The following is a 14,795-nucleotide window of genomic DNA, read 5'->3' on the forward strand; positions in this document are numbered from 1 at the left end:
ATCATCGATGCATGAACAAATTTTGTTGAAGATTGTGCATGATCGCAGATATTGGGATGTAAATTGGAGTGATCCGTCGAAACAAAACGAGGATAATCTGGACAAGTGAGGCATAAAGATTGTTGGCAATCATGTCATGTAGTTTGTGTGTTTTGATTGTAAGTCTATTTTGCAGGCTTGTGGGCAGCAAATTAGATGTCATAGTGAACAACGAAAACCAAGTTGAATTGTCATTCAAAAGGCCTTGGACATTTTCTCAGGAAAACAACCATGTTTCCTTAAATATCGACAAAAGGTGTCTCGCAAGTATATGATATTATTATATTTCTTGTATTTAAACACTATGGTCAATAATTAATATTAATGCCAAGAAATATAAAAATGACATGCAACGAGTTATGAACAAAAAAGACTTGACGTTTAATTATCGGTATAAATAAATTCTGATTAATAAAACTCAATCAATTAATGTTGTGTTAAGGTTCGTGGTCTTGCGGGGATCGAGCGGTTTCTACTCGTATGGGATTTTTGAACGTTTACAAGGGTGGCCTGATGTGGATATCTACCAAGGTCGGATCGTATTCAAGCTTCAAGAAAATTTGTAAGAACAAGTAAATTTTATTTATTTATAGGAAAACCAAAGTCAAATTCAAAATTGTTTTTAAACTCTTGTGCATAATTTGGGAGTGAAAATTAGGTTTCGATACATGGCTGTTTCTGATAAAAGACAAAGGATTATGCCAACGCTTGAAGACCGCAAAAGTGGTATGGCGTTGGAGTATCCTGAAGCTGTCCTTTTGACACATCCTTCAGATCCTCATCTTATGGGCGAGGTATCCTTTGTATTTGACCGTAACATACACCTGTTGCTTCGATAGTATATATATGCTTATAGGCGCTTTAAGCCTTTTACATCATTTGATCTTCAACTTTTACATATGTAAACACGTGTATAGGTAGACGACAAGTACCAATACTCGATTGAAAACGAAGATAACCATGTTCATGGTTGGATATGCTCGGATCCTCCAGTTGGATTTTAGATGATCACTCCGAGTAATGAGTTCCGTAATGGTGGCTCGGTCAAGCAAGACCTCACCTCTCATGCTGGTCCCATTAGTCTCTCCGTAAGTGCACAATATGTTGTTTCTTTTCTTTCTAATAAAGATGTCATATTCAAATCACTCAACTTACCCTTAGTCCTTCCTCCATTAATACGATGTGCCGATTGTAATACAATGTTGCTTCTGTAGATGTTTTTTAGCACACATTACGCGGGGCCGGATCTAGGAATGCAATTTCGAGACGGCGAGCCTTGGAAAAAGGTTTTCGGACCCGTGTTTATATATCTAAACTCGGTCACAACAAAAAAAGGGAGTCATCTTTCCCTTTGGGATGATGCAAAACTACAGGTAAGAAATCTTTGCAATCCTCATAAATCTGTTAAACGAAATATGTTGCATATATTGCAATCTAGAACCCAAAATAATATAATTAAACGAACCCGAATTCGTGAATTAAACTTTGTAAAATCGAGTGAAACAATGGATCAATCTCTAAATCATGTAATACTACTAGAAAAACCTATTCATGGGTTACACACAATGATTTATCGTATTAGATATACATTTCCGTTCTTGGAATTGAATCTTGAAGAATTTTGCAATGTATTTGTCGATGGCATCTCATGACCGCCTTTATACAATTGTTTGAGATAGAGTTTAAGCAGGAGTACCAAACCATCGGCCAAACTTAAAAACCTATTCCCACATCCCACATGAGCCCAAATAATTAATTAACAAGACCATTCAACTTTATACTTAAGCCCAAGTATAAGTATAAATTAAACCCAATAACAAAACCCAAATTACATCAGTGTTAAACGAGTCTGCACCATCACGTCACCTAACTCGATTTATCAACTAACATTATTTTCTCGATCAAAAAGTTAACCAAATACACTAAAATATATGTTGATCAGACTAAAATTAGTATGATACACACACACACACATATATATATATATATATATATATATATATATATATATATATATATATTGTATGCAAGTAATTGATTACCTTAATGGTATATGCATGTGGTCTATTAGATGCTAGCCCAAACCGAGCGTTGGCCTTACCAATTCCCAAGCTCTTCCGATTACCCTCGTGCAGATCAACGCGGTCTAGTAACGGGCCAATTACTAGTTCATGATGTAGCATTGGCATCTTTCAAGTACGCGTTTATTGGCTTGGCTCCCCCGGGTCCGCTTGGATCATGGCAAAACGAGAGTAAGGTACGTTTTCCACATTTATCAAATATTATTATTGCTACAAAACAAATAACTTTCCCGATAGTTGTTCATCCAATGTGAACTGGTTTTTCATTATTAGGGTTATCAATTCTGGACCCAAACCGACGAAAAAGGTTTCTTTGAGATCAAGAATGTCCGGCCCGGTAACTATCATTTGTATGCGTGGGTTCCCGGGACATTGGCGAGTACATGCACCCATCCGTCATTTATGTCTCGCCAGGTTTTTAAATCTTAATCTCATAAAAACTGATTTCCTTTTAACATTTTTATTTATGGAAATATTAACAAGATTAAGGTTTTTAACTGTCACTAGGAAAAAATATTACAATGGGTCAACTTGTGTACAAACCACCAAGAAATGGGCCTACCGTTTGGGAAATCGGTGTCCCTGATCGCACCGCAGCTGAGTTCTATGTGCCTGAACCAAACCCCAGGGTCACGAACCGGTTATATATAAGCCAAAAAAACCCATTGTAGGCTGTCCATCCATCTCTGGTTAATATTTGTTGAACAGGAACCTTGATCTGATGGCATTTGAAATTGTGTTATTGCAGGTTTAGGCAATATGGTTTGTGGGATCAGTACAGCGTTCTTTATCCAGATCATGATTTGATCTACACGGTCGGCATTAGCGATTATAAAACCGATTGGTTTTACGCTCATGTGAACAGGAATGCTGGAAATAAGAAGTATGTCCCGACTACCTGGACTGTCACATTTGATCTTGATGTTCTCATCATAGGAAACTATACAATACACCTAGCATTGGCATCCGCCACAGCTGCAGAAGTGCAAGTACGTAACTACACAATGATAAATCATGAAATAAATATTTCACAATTCACATATTTAAGGATTTTTTTGGCAAAATAAGAAAAATTGGGAGGGTTAAATGGTTTCTAGGAGAGAAATCATTTTTTTTTTGTGTTTTTAAGTGATATGCCATTAGTAAGGGTGGATCATAAGAATTAACTGAGCATGTTGGTTTTATTCAGTGAGTTGTAAAATTTGAAGGTGTTACGCCATTTCTAGTAGTGGAACTAGAGTAAAAAGTTTATGATCCATTACTAACATATCCAACATTCTCATGTTCCGCCGGTTTGACCACTGCATGCCACCAGAGAGCATAGCATTAGCATATATCCGTACAGTTTGTCAGGACTAGGCACTAGAAATGACGGATCTACAATACGTGAGATCTACATGAATATAGATGTTTGATACTTTAATTATTGTTATTTTTGTTTGTATATACACTGAACTAGGACACGTATCATATATATATTTTTCAAATTATTTATTTATTTCTTAATTTATTTTATACTCAAATGAACATCAATTAATATTGATCTTAAGTTGTTCTTCACAGATTAGAATCAACAACAGAGGAGGGGTGCCTGTCTTTACTACTGGGTTAATCGGGAGGGATAATGCAATCGCACGGCATGGGATTCATGGACTGTATCGGTTATATAGTTTCGATGTTTTGCATTCCCAACTACGAGCTGGAAGGAATGCAATGTTTCTAACACAAGCAAGAGGTCCGGATTTTTTTAGAGGAGTCATGTATGATTATATCCGGTTAGAAAGACCCCCTCGTTTCTATGTTTGAAATATAATATTATATAATAATAGTAGAGTATAGAACGGATAGATGCTCTCAAATTACAACGGAAATGGAGGGACCAGTGGTATAGAAAAACTAATTTATTGATACCTTTATGTAGACATTTGTTCCACTATGCTCTTGTGATTTTGTTAAGTTTATTTATTTATACTTATTCTAAGTGATATAATTAATGTTTTCAGACCCACCCTAATGTTGACCCGGACGTCTTAACGGGTCAAAGGTCGGCCCGACCTGGAAGGACAGACCGGTGTTTGATCCGGATGACGTCATAAATAATATGCATAAATATAAATATAAATTGTATATATAAATAAACAAACTCATAATCCATTCTTAATTACTAACTAATAAACCTTCTAATATTTTCTTCTCTGACTGATAAATTCATAATCCATGCTCGCTCGTTGGGCTTAAGGCCCATCGTGATGTTGAAAAAACAAGTTTACTAAACTCTGCTCCATCGTTATTATTAACAATTAGGTCAATATATAAACATACTCAGTAGCCACCCCTTTCACTTTCATCTTCATCTAGTGTGATTTTTGCAACTTCCTAAATAGAGAGAAGGCTTCATCCGATCTGTGTATCAGCTGCCATATATCTTTAAACCACGATTCTATCTAGTCTATCTATCTTCTATGAATGTCTATTAGGGCTTTAAAACAACTACATCTAAGCATCTTCATCTAAATTTCACTATAGTTTGTGTTGATTACATAATAAGAACAAGTGCAAGAGATGGAAACGAGGATGATAAGAATATCGATTTTCTACTGTCCACCCGGCGGGTCACCGGGTCCGGTACGATCGCTGCCAGTAAAAATCGGTTGGCTTTTTAGAAAACGGGTTAAATACTGCAACCCGACTGACATGCTTACCGAGTCCCGGCCGGACCAGTCCAAGCTTCAAAACATTGGATATAATTGTGATTTGTAAATAATTTTATAATTTTTCTTGCCAATGATTTTTAGTTCAGTTGGTTAGAGTGAGGCATTTAAAGACTTTATTCGAAATTAACCACCACATTCGAGTTAAGTAAAGTGTACTAAAAGCCAATTCGAAATCTTGTTATTTAGACTTTTTTTAACAGGTAATTCGGATCAACGACGAGCCATTGATTTCACCCGATCATCTTTATTTCATCATCAGGAGGAAACCCACCCAGGTAAGAAAACACACTAACTCAACTTGAGCCCCCAATTTTTTTACGACTAATTCAGATCAATGACGGGCCACTGATCCACCTGATCATCTCCATTGCATCATAAGAAGGAAACCCACCCCCAACAGGTGAGAAAACACCTTAACCCAATTTGAGCCCCCAATTTTTTTGTTTCAAGTAGAACAAGAAGCCAAGACCTCCCTGTTAAATTTGTACTCCCTCCGTCCCATTAAAAGTGTTCATATTTCAATTTTTTCCCATTACAAATGTCAATTTTCAAAATTTATTAGCCAATTTCCAAGTTTACCTTAAACACATACAACTCGAATTAATATACAATATAGATGGACCCAATTTCCAAGGGCATTGTTGTCATTTTGTACACAAAAAATTAATCATTCAATCTATCTTAAATTTTGTGTTTTTCAAACTATGACACTTGAAGAAGGACAAAGGGTGTATTATAGAATTACCAATATCTTCAAATAGCCTCATTGTGAAACCTTTCTTGTTTATAAATAGTAACAAAAGTTAAAGCACTTTAATCAAATTTTACTTGGCCCATTAATTTCGAGGCAAGTTCACTTATTAAAGACACTTATCTCTTATAGTAGAGATCCTATGTTTAAAACTGGATAAAAGAACAGAGTTATTGGTGTAGTTTTAGGTGTAATATTTATCTCTAAAAAAAACCTTTGCCTAATATGGTCCCATGAAAATGGAACCACACTCCACCTTTGAATCACTCCTTGTCAACCTCTATCTTTCTCCGTCTTATCTATTATCTAAGACTTAGATCACATATATTGGAGCCTCACAACTTATATTTTCTCTATGACATAGAGTATGAAGTAAAGATAACACATAAAGCATCCATCCATTAAAATCTCTAAAATAAATAAGAATTTGAAATAAATAGTGTAGGTCCTTAGAACGGATCAAACAACTATGTTATTGGATCAATATCACACCAAGCTAGCATAAATTACTTGGGTGTAATCGAGATCTCGGATCTTGAGAGTGTTTGGTTATTTCCGTAAGAGGAAAGAAAGGGAGAAAGGGGGAGAGAGTTGGTAGAAAAATTGATAAGGTTTTGTAAAAAGGTTGTTGTATGCATGCCCGTGCTTCTCTATTTATAGGAGAAGCATGGCATGCATATCTTTCATTATTTACGGCTTAATTTAACAATACATGGCCTTTGACCTAAACATACAAAACGAAACCGAAAGCTATCCAAATACATCATGAAATAATACAAAAGACTAAACAACAAAATAGGGCCTAACAATCTACCTCTAGTCTTTAGTATTATTTCTTCGGCTTCTATCTTCAGTCGGTCTCGTACTCGAAGGGAGAGTCATAATCAAAATAATTCATTGTCAACAAGGTAATGAACGAACTTGTTGAACTTCTCAATCTATCTTGTCAGTGTTGTCCCTTCGAACGTCTTCAACTGTGGACAAAGGAGAATTGTAAAGCTTCAACAAATCCTTCTTGTCTAGACCCGCTAGCTCATGCACGTCATGCATGGTCTCATAGTGAATGACCACCTCCCCAGCGTTGTTGTCGAACTCCGATTCAACGAAGTCATAGAGCATGTTGAGTGTGAATGGTTCTCCATGATATATTTCTAAGCCATTGTAAGTCCCGAATCTGGATCACTACAGTATGATATCAACTAGAACAAGATATTTGTGTGGAATCCAAATATCGCGGCGATTCAAGAACAATAATACATCAAATAGCAATAACGAGATTAGATGATACGGTTTCAATGCATACGATTATATTATAAATAAATCGTCAGATACATAAATCTATAACCTTCTAAGCACTTTGTAATTTAGTGGTGGTTGTGTGTTTTTAAGTGCTCAACAGCTGCTTACCTTAACTAATGACTAAACATTAACTATATATAGGATTACCATTAAAAGGCCCAAAGACCAAGCCCAACTAGGCCTAAACTAGCATAACCAAAATCCAAAAGGATTTCGGTGTTACTAGACAAAGATTTCGGGGATTTCGGTATTACACAATCTCAACCGTAATGTAATTTTTCAGCTCGACTTCGTTTATTTCACTATAGTCTTGATCATGTCGTGGCCTTTTGATATGCGTCTGTCTAACAAATTTATGACCCAACAATCTCCCCCTTAGTCTGATGCTTTCAAAACCTTCAAAATCTTTACTTGAACATAATCAGCAACTTCAGCATCTGCATCTAATACTATACCATCTCCCCCTTATTGACAACATTATCTAATTTGAATCTTAGATACTTCATATGATTCCATTGCAAGAAATCATTCTTGAAAGAACAATCAACTTTGATAGAAATATCAACCAAAATATTTTGAAAATAATTAAATAAAACAAAATAAGACAGACATATTTTTGTAATTTTTTTTATTATTCTGATTTTTATGATTTTCATGAAAAGACTTGAAATGAGATCATACCAGCTAAACCAATTATAACACACATAACCGATATCAGATTTCATGGGCTGAGAACAAAAGCCAAAACAAAGTAATTTAACCACCCAACCTTCTTGTAATTTTAACATATTTTTTGGGATCAAATTTCAGTTTCGATAAGGTAGAAAACTTTTGTGAAAAGATCCGAACATGGAATCATATTGATTAAGATGCTTTCACAATGATTCATTTTCAGCATTATTATGAGATAGAGATACAGGTTGATAGCAAGTATTGAGAAACTTAGCATGATTTTCATTGTGTCAGTTTTGCGAAATATGTTCAATTAGGCATAAAGCTTAGATGGACATCACTTATAGACCCGTGAAGCCTCCTATCTCTTCTCATAGCGTATTTGTTTTTTCCTAGATCACCCCAATTTGACTTCAACCCCCTAGTGCTAGATCAAAAGATTTTCTCTATACAAACAAAACATTTTAAGCTTCAAGGTTGAACGTTGGACTTACAAGCCATTCGGACTTACATGCCTTACATTTAGGGTGTTTAGGACTCATTTGAATGCCCCACCCTTTTATTTCTAGTTTGACCCTTTAAGCTTTTGAAAGACAAATTTTAATGACACAATATTATATAGTATTTTTTTTAAATTAACTTATTTAAATAACTTAGAAACATAATATTTTTGGTGATCAAGACACTAACGGGGCTCGTGTATGACTGGGTAATTGCTTTTCTGCCTATCACTCGGAGTGATGTATCTAGAGACATGCACATATCTTCAAAATGACTATCCACAGTAAGTTTAGCAGATTTAGTTTATATCACTTCAACTTTTACGCATCATGAAAAGCTACCATACAAATCAATGATTGCTCAGAAGTCTTTTAAGCCTAGTAACTTCACACGTTAGGCACACAAAAACAATCTAACTATCATTTTCCAAAGGTTGGATCAAATTTTCATTTGAAAATATTTAAAGCTTCTATAAAGCTTTAAACTGAATAATCATATCACTTCCCATATAGTTATTTAAAAGACATTTTAAATTCAGTCACCATAGTCACTTTCAGTCTTCAGGCGAATGGCTATCCCGTATGTTTACAAGTAGATAACAAGACCAAACATATACAAGTATATGTCCTTCAAACTTAAGTGACCGACAAATTTTAAGCGAAAGAGTGCAAAAATATTTTTGAATTAAAAAAAAAAAGATTTAAAAGAACACACGCACACTCTTTTTGAATTTTTAATTTTCTCCCCCTAAATTTGTTCATAAAATTTACCAGAAAGAAATATACTTTTATTTACAAATTTAACTAAAAATTCATAATTTTAAAATCTTTTTGACTGATCAATCTTTCATACCAAAGTGATACGGTTACCTTTTATCTTCAAGACAACATTTTCCCCTTTGTGTGAATCTCCCCCTAAGAATAAGCTTGGTTTTTGAGATTATGCATCCTTACGAGTTGAATGTCTGGAACAAACTTTTAATATGCAATGAATTCCCAAATTTGTTCCTACACACTTGGGGGGGGGGGGGGGATGGGGTGGTTTATTGTGATGGTATTTCTATCACTTTGACCAGCTAATGACATGGTTCCACCTCACCCCAACCAAATACATCACTAGTGATGGAATTTAGTGGGGGTGGTGGTGTGATGGTTTAGTGTTATCTTTTTTTAAATTATATATGTAATAAAACAAGGTTAAATAAATATTGCATTTACATAGAATATATATTACAAATATAAAATAAATTTAAAAAAAATCGACAACAAAAAATAAAAAGTTACATTAAACAATCTCCTCCTCGTCCGAATCTGGAAATTCCAAACCTAAAGAACCTACAAGTTCAACTAGATCATATCTCAACCGATGGTGAATATCTTCATCCCGCAAGTCTAATTCCACATTTTCAGGAACGAGAACTTGAGTAGGAGGATACCGTACCCAATCTGGAGAAATTGCACGTTCGTATTCTTTTATTAGCATATTGTGCATTATGATGCCCACATATACTATGTTATAGATCATGGGTTTTTTCATTGCATGAACCGAGCGACTAAGTATGCACCATCTACCCTTTAAGACACCGAAAGCTCTCTCGACATCTTTTCTTGCCGATTCTTGCAACTTCTTGAACGCCTTTTCCTTGACCTCGACATGAAATAAAAAGTCTTTCACAAAAACAAACCACGCCGGGTAGATACCATCAACAAGAAAGTAGCCACGTCTTTAATATCTCCCGTTGACAAAATACGGACAGAAGGCTGTGGTACCATCTGTATGCTTTGAAACAACGGTTATGTGTATAGAACACTAATGTCGTTGTTTGAGCCAGGAACACCAAAATAAGAATGCCAAATCCATAAATCATTTGACGCAACCGCTTCAAGTGCGATGGTTGGTCGTTTGATATCACCCCTAATATAGGCCCCTTGCAACTCCCGTGGACAACTCCTCCATTCGATATGTGTATAATCGATGCTACAGAGCATCCCTGGAAAATGCCATCTAGCCTCATGCACGGCATAAAGACGTGTAATGTCGTGTCTTGTTGGTTTTCTTAGAAACTCTTTGCCATACAATTTAATAATCGCGTTACAAAAGAATTGCAGACATTCACGTGAAGTTCTCTGAGACATTTGCAAGTATTCATTGATTTGGTCGGGTGGGTTACCTGTCGCTAATTGACGAATAGCGGATGTGCATTTTTGAAGTGGCGATTCGTTTGCCCCTCGCGTCGTAAGATTCTTGAAAACATTCTTTGCTTGCTACGACGTCGGCTACAATCTTTAAAAATAAAGATTTCAGCAAAAGAAACCGATCCTTAAACGTCTCGTCATTGTATTTCGGAAAACGATCCTCCACAAAATAGTTGTTCATTAGCACTTCGTGGGCATGTATGCGATCACGATTCACCATTTTCTTCTTTGGACGGCTCGAGCCTTCAAGTTCTTTATATAACAAAGGGAACCATTCAAGAATGTCATCATCCGAAGACGAAGAGCTATCGGTGGGTAGCGGTAACAAGTTGCTCGGAAATTCCATATTTTTTTGTTTTAAAATGGTGAAAGAAATAGGTTTTTGTAGTAGAGGATTGAGATTGCTTTGAATGGGATTTGATTTTGAGTTGGACTGAAATGGTAGGTTATTTATATTGTTTTAAAAAATTTAATTTTTTAAAACATTCCAACGGTCACAACCAACCCCCCAACCCCACCCACCAGCGGTAACTTCTCAATCTTTCAAGCATGATCACCACCATGCTTTTCCCCCTTCACTCGTGACCGGGGGGGGGGGGGACTGGTGGCGGTGTTCCACGCTCCACCACGCTTGGTGGAAGCCCCATCACACACCACCCCGTCTGCCCTTGGAGAGTAAATTAAAAATTATCACCCTAAAATCCCATCCAGGCAACAAATAATCCATTTTATGGTTTAAAGACTTAGAATAATGGATATTTGCCCTGTCATGTGCCTAGAACAAACCATTTAATAAACATTGAATTTGTTTGTGGTGTTCAAAAGAATCCGGATCCGGATCCATATCCGAATTATCCGAAAACCCGGATCCGAACTATCCGAAAATTCGGATATCCGAATCCAGGATATCTGAAAATTCGGATTCGGATAGTAATTTTGGGTGTTTTTGGATATTCGAACTATCCGAACTCTCCGAACAACTAAATTTAATATTTTTAATTATATTTTATATTCAAATATATAACATCTTAAAGTTTTTTGAACCCTACTCACTTTACCAACAAGCGTTGCTTCTTCTCCTTGACTTCACTGGCTCTCTTCCTCTTCTCATTTCCTCACATCTGACTTCCTTTACTCTCCAGATCTCATAGGTCCTCACATCCGGTGCTCGCCGCTTCTCCCTCCAACAATGGTTGTTGTTTAGGTTTCCGACGATGGTGGAGTGATGGTCCGATTGTCTAGATCTGTTACTAATTGTTAATTAAGAACAGATTTGTAGACTTTAGATTTGTTTGTTACGGAAGGACGACATGAAAAATCTTGTTTTTGTTAACATTAAGATTTTTGTTTTAGAATATTATTTCATTTGAATCACTGGATTGTCTGTATGTTTGTTACTTTGTTTGTTTGTTGTAACATCCCGAATTTTATATTAGTAAATAAAAGAAGTCCATGATATAAAAACGAGTGTTAATATTTAATTAATATTAAATATAGAAAGAATCATGGACTTGGGTAATTACATGGATTAAGATGGTGGGATGGGCCTTAGGTCCATGGGCTTTAAGGGACATAAATACCCTTTAAACCATCCTAAAACCCTAACTTCCCATTCCATCTTTCCATAATCCCTACACACACCCAAAACACACACACAACCCGAACCAAGATCCAAAGGCGAGGTCCCGAGCTTGTTGGTGCTAGATCGTCGTGACGAACCAAAGCAACATCAAAGACCAGATCGTGTTCGTAGTTCGACTCGTTTACGGTACGTTTATATCGAGAACTTGTTCGTTTAGGTTTGGATTAGTATAGAAATGATAGATCTATGTTTGTATGGTTAAAACGAATCCAACAAAGCTAAAATTACAGAAAATGGTTAAGATTTGATGGGTTAATCGATTGATAAAAGAACCCGTAACCTATATGCCTAAATCGCACCCCTTAAACATTGATGTTAGGCCGATTTGATGGTTGGGGTTTGTAGGCGCTGGTCAGACGATTCGGTTGATACCTAAATCGAGTTATTTGGTTAAGAAACGAAGATGATTATGGGATTTAAGAACGAACAGTAGCTGCAGCTGGACAACTTCGCTGCAGCTAAGTTCGCCTGATGACAACTTCGCCTATGCTTAAGTTCGCTTAATGTTAAGTTCACCATAAGCTAAGTTCGCCTGATGACAACTTCGCCTATGCTTAAGTTCGCTTAATGTTAAGTTCGCTTAATGATAAGTTCGCTGGATTTAGTTCGCTTAATGTTAAGCTCGACCCCAGCCAGGGGCTCTGCCCCTTGGACCCTGCTAGGGGCTGCCGCCCCTAGACCCCGCTGCCAGGGGCGCTGCCCCCGGACCCCCGTTCGTTGTGGGTTATATAACGATAGAAATACAACATGAGTAGTAGAAGTTAATTGATACATGTAAATATTATACAGTTAGCCGTGCACAGCTCAAGAAGGGAATAACGATTAACGGAGAGCGTAACAGGATTCAGGTGAGTTTCTAGCCCCATTCTTTGTTATGTTTTCGGGGCTGTGTGCATACTCGATGTGTTGTTAATACATTTATCCTAAGTGATAAGTGTATGCCATATGTGATATATGTGATAGATATGAATGATTGCTTGTCGGTACGCGAACGATCTTCGGATATTGCGCGTACTGTCAGGTTAAAAATAAAGGTACGAATATTATATATTGAAGATGTATGAACATTACAAATGAACACTTGTCGGGGCGTGAACGATCTTCAGATATTGCACGTATCGACAAGGGGTATGGTTGTTAAATGAATGATGTAAAGAACGCCTAGAGTGTTCTTATGCTATAATGTAATTATTGTATATGTGAAGTATGTATATACAGGTACACTAATGGTATGTGAGTCCTACGTTCGACATAGTAAGTTAGGATGGCGAATCCCTCTAACTTCTGTTGGACATAGACTTGGCAGGTGATGGCGTAGTTAAGGACTGCGGGCCTTATACGTGATGTAGATGATAGATGTAAACGTAGATAAGGACCGCGGACCTTATACGTAATGTAGATAGGCGTCAGCACAGGAAAGGACTGTGGACCTTATACGTGCTATGTTTGTGTTAGCATAGGGGAGGACTGCGGACTTCGTACGTGCTATGGTTTAGGTTGCAACATAGGGAAGGACTGAGGACCTTGTACGTGTTGTCAATATAGGATGGTACAGGGAAGGACTGCGGACCTTGCACGTACCATAATTGGTGAACATAGGTAAGGACTGCGGACCTTTTACGTGTTCACGATCTTGAGTACAGGTATAGACGGCGGACTATGAACGTACTCTTGGTAGACTGAGGTTAGTGATTGTAGATATGTATGTATGTATGGTAGTAGGGTAACGGATTAAGTATGGATATGTATCTTCGGATATGTATGTATGTGTATGTATTGTATGGCGTCCGATTAACTAGAACTCACTCAGCATAGCTGACTTTTAGTATGCACGCAGGTGAGTAGAATGAGACGGCTAGCTTGAGCGGGCACATGGTGGGCAAATAGAAGACTGGCATCTGAAGACTCAAGATGTTTTAATGTTAATTGACGTTTATTTTGAAAGACAAGAATGTTTAATTAAGGCAAGTTTTGGATTGCTGTAATGTTTTATGAAAGTTTTTAATGTTCCGCGAAAGTTTTAATTACTCTGATTTGTAAGAACTGTGTTTATGAGTAAATCCGACGCTAAAGTAGGGCTACCGGATTCGGGGCCTTACATTTGTTTTATTTATGAACAACATTGAGTATATTGGATTGGAAACTTGGATTGTGACATGATGTAATTTTCCTTTTGAACAATTTTTTTTCCATTTTCGGATATCCATTTCACTATCCGTTCGGATATCCAAAATTTCGAATATCCGAACTTCGGATATCAATCCGAAATTTCGGATACGGATTCGGATAGTGAAATCAACTATCGGAAATGTTCGGATATCTGAAACTCCGGATATCAGGTTTTGAACAACCCTAGAATTTGTGGTTGTTCCTACACGCATAGTGCGATCAGTTGGACATAGGAACCAAGTCAGTCTTGGGGTTCCCATGAGCATCAACATATGTGACCTGTTACCAAATCATATCTTTCCCATCTTTAACAGAAACATTTGTTATTACATGTTCTGCTTGTTGAGTTTTAAGTTTCCAAGTCCGTTTTGGTTTAGTGAAATTGGAAAGAACAGACTTTGGAGTTGAACAATTCGAATTCGAATTATTAGAACTTTCAACACTCTTTGATTTATGAAAATCTATTTTTTTAATAGTTTTTAAATCATTTGAGTGTAAACCTGTCATACTAAATTTGAATCCTTGAGTATCTATGACCCGTTGTACAGATACTCGTGGTTTTGCAAAATAGGAATTTTGTTTAACCACTGGATTTAGTTGAAACTTATTACCTTTCACCTGGGAAGCTTATCTTTTAACAGGACGGTAGTGACACTCCTTTGCCAAATACCCTCCATTCCCGCAGACGAAACACGACTTCTTCTTTCTTCTAACATAAACGAAAGCACTTGC

At 36.7% G+C, this 14,795-nt stretch overlaps 1 pseudogene; it reads left to right on the top strand.

The window, feature by feature from the left end:
• The window catches only part of LOC143635624 (uncharacterized), a 40,202-nt pseudogene extending 36,197 nt beyond the window's left edge, over positions 1–4,005 (top strand).
• The last annotated feature ends 10,790 nt before the right edge of the window (positions 4,006–14,795 follow it).

The sequence above is a fragment of the Bidens hawaiensis genome, unplaced genomic scaffold, assembly GCF_021521415.1.
Source record: "Bidens hawaiensis isolate Kalapana, Puna unplaced genomic scaffold, B.hawaiensis_p1.1 tig00007615_1, whole genome shotgun sequence".
Taxonomy (NCBI): Eukaryota; Viridiplantae; Streptophyta; class Magnoliopsida; order Asterales; family Asteraceae; genus Bidens; species Bidens hawaiensis.